Genomic DNA, 3,719 nt, shown 5'->3' on the forward strand with positions numbered 1-3,719 from the left:
CCATGTCTTCCCAAAGGTCTTACTTGGCACTTTATTGAAACAAAAACTATAAAACATGATTAATACAGTAGATTAATCATGTAGACACACAAAAACAGTAAGGGTAAATATTGGGTTGTCTCCCAACAAGCGCTTTTCTTTAATGCCTTTTAGCTAGGCATGATGATTTCAATGATGCTCACATAAAAGATAGGAATTGAAACATAAAGAGAGCATCATGAAGAATATGACTAGCATATTTAAATCCAACCCACTTCCTATGCCTAGGGGTTTTGTGAGCACACAACTTATGGGAACACGAATCAACTAGCACAGGAAGGCAAAACAAGTATAACTTCAAAACTTTAAGCACATAGAGAGGAAACTTGATATTATTGCAACTCCTACAAGCATGTGTTCCTCCCGCATAACAATTTTCAGTAACATCATGAATAGCAACTTTGTTCTCATAATCAATTGGAACCTCTTCCGAAATAGTGGAATCATTACTAGCTAAAGTTGACACTCTTCCAAATCTACTTTCATAAATATCACACTAAGATTCAACACCCTCCAATATAGTGGGATCACTAATTCCTAAAGTTGACACTCTTCCAAACCCACTTTAAATGATAGTATTATTCATACTCCAAAATATATAAGTGGAGTTCATGGAGCATTCTTTAATTAATATAGACTAACCAGTATCCAGCTCAAAATATATAAGTGAAGCACACGAAGCATTCTATAAAACCATACTCAAAAGATTTAAGTGAAGCACAAAGAGCAATTCTCTAAGGTCATTCTTAAAATATATAAGTGAAGCACATGAAGTATTCTATAAATTGATGAAGTTACATCTCATACTAGCATGGTTCTTAAAGAAAAAGGAAAACACAAGGGACACAAATCATGTGAACAAAACAAAAACCGAGGTGTACCGATAATTGTTGAAGAAGAAAGATGGGATGCCAACCGGGGCATCCCCAAGCTTAGATGCTTGGGTATCCTTTGAAATATTTACTTGGGGCTCCTTGGGAATCCCCAAGATTGAACTTTTGCCTCTCTTTATTCTTCTCATATTGATAGCTCCTCGATCTTCGAACACTTCATCCACACAAAACTTTAACAAAAACTTTGTGAGATCCGTTAGTGTAATAAAGCAAACTACCACTTTAAGGTACTGTAATGAACTCATTCTTTATTTATATTGGTGTTAAACCTAATGTATTCCAACTTCTCTATGGTTCATACCCCCCGATACTAGCCATAGATTCATCAAAATAAGCAAACAACACACGCAAAACAGAATCTGTCAAAACAGGACAGTCTGTAGTAATCTGGAAGTTTAGTAAACTTCTGTAACTCCTAAAATTATGAAATAAATTTGACAATTTGAAAATTTTGTACAGAAGTAATGTGAAAAAAGTTTCAGACCCATTTGACCTTCCAGTAAAAAATGTAAATTCATGCACTACAGCAAAAGTTTCTGTTTTTGTTCTGCACATAGTAACCAAGCAATCTAATCATCCTAAAACCAAAGCTTGGCACATTATTTTTATAATACAATGGATATATACAAGGGGATAATTATTTACAGGGAAACTTCCATGAAAAATTCTACATTGTTTCCGTGAGCATGAACACAAGTGCTCAAGGTCGACCCTCACTTCTTCAATGCATAACTTTCCAATCACTTCTCTTTTTGAAAAAAAAATTCAGGCATGAAAGGCAAGTAAATTTTTTGTATTTTCATTCTTTAAAAAAATTGTATGTTTCACCCACAACTAAACAGAAACAAAAAGGAAAAACAAAATCTACTTAGTGAAGAAAGCAAACAAGCACACACGAGAATATCAACCACACGCTATTGCTCCCCGGCAACGGCGCTAGAAAAGAGCTTGATAATCCCCAAGTGCAGGGAATCATCTTAGAAATTTTCAAAGGTGGAAGTGATAAGTATGGAGTGTCGAACCCACAAGGAGCTAAAGGTAAGATCAATATTCTCTCAAGCCCTATCTGCCACTGATACGGCTCTACGTACACCGAACGTTTGCTTCCAACTAGAAACGAGAAATAAAACTATGTTGTGGGTATGAAGAGGATAACTTTGTATGATATCGGAGAGCTAAAATACAAAAGTAGGTGCTGTTATTATAAAGTTAGAATATATTACTAAATGTTATAAATAGCGAGTGTGGAATAATGATGGATCGGTGTGCGGAATTGTCCTAGGCAATTGTTAACAAGACGGGTAATCGTCATTGCAATTTCATATGAGGGAGAGGCATAAGCTAACATACTTTCTCTACTTGGATCATATGCACTTATGATTGGAACTCTAGCAAGCATCCGCAACTACTAAAGATCATTAAGGTAAAACCCAACCATAGCATTAAAGCATCAAGTCCTCTTTATTCCCATACGCAACAACCCCCTTACTCGGGTTTGTGTTTCAGTCACTCACCAACCCACTATAAGCGAATCATGAACGTATTGAAACACCCTAGAGCGGGAATCCCTCACGCTTGCGCGACACGGAGGGCACCATAGGACAGCACCAAAATAAAACACACAACTCGTACCAATCTAGATCATCAATCAACCCAAAGACAAAGTATATCTACTCAAAACATCATAGGATGGCAACACATCATTGGATCATAATATGTGGCATCAAGCACCATGTTCAAGTAGGGATTACAGCGGGGTGCGGGAGAGTGGACCGCGTAAAATAGATGAGGATGGTGATGATGATGGTGATGTTGATGAAGACGATCACCGCGGTGATGATTCCCCTCCCGATGGCACTCCGGCGCCACCGAGAGAGAGGAGGAGAGGTTCTCCCCCTTGTGCTTCCTCCTCCTTGGCCTTCATGGCGATGATGGCCCCTTCGGGATCCTCCTCCATGGCCTCCGGTGATGATGGCCCCCTCTGGAAGGGTGCCAGAGAGGGCCTAGATTGATTTCTCGTGGCTACAGAGGCTTGCGGCGGCGAAACTCCTGATCTAGGTTAATTTTCCGAGGTTTCTGTATTTATAGGATTTTTTGGCAGCGTTCTCACGTCAAGGAGCTTCCCGAGGCTTCCACGAGGCAGGCTCACGCGCCTGGGGGGGTGGGCGCGCCCCCACCCTCGTGGGCGCCCCGGGACTCTCCTGGCCCAACTCTTTTACTCCGGGGTCTTCTTTTGTTCCATAAAAAATCATGAAAAATTGGCACGTCAATTGGACTCCGTTTGATATTCCTTTTCTGTAAAATTAAAAAACAAGGAAAAAACAGGAACTAGCATTGGGCTCTAGATTAATATGTTAGTCCCAAAAATCATATAAAATAGCATATACATGCATATAAAACATCTAAGATGGATAATATAATAGCATGAATACTTCATAAATTATAGATACGTTGGAGACGTATCACTTCACTGTGCGCTACAAGTTTGATTCCACGCCTCCCCGCAATGCCGTCTTGCACCGTACTCCTTCCTTACAAGACTCAGAGTATTCCTCCTCGGCTGCAACAGTTAATGCAAGAGTCGTTGATGACGAAGACGATGCTACTTCTCCAACCACTACTTCGTCGTGTCTCGACACTGCACCAGGCCCCTCTGCACCACCGGACTCCAACGTCGACCCTGCAGCTTCATCTTCTCCCAATGGGAACGAGTTGATGCTCTATGTCTTCAAACCTTTTTGGTCCTTACTGACAAAAGGGGGAGAAGTATATGTGTTGATAGTCTTC

This window comes from Aegilops tauschii, chromosome 5 (genome assembly GCF_002575655.3).
Source record: "Aegilops tauschii subsp. strangulata cultivar AL8/78 chromosome 5, Aet v6.0, whole genome shotgun sequence".
NCBI classification, from domain to species: Eukaryota; Viridiplantae; Streptophyta; class Magnoliopsida; order Poales; family Poaceae; genus Aegilops; species Aegilops tauschii.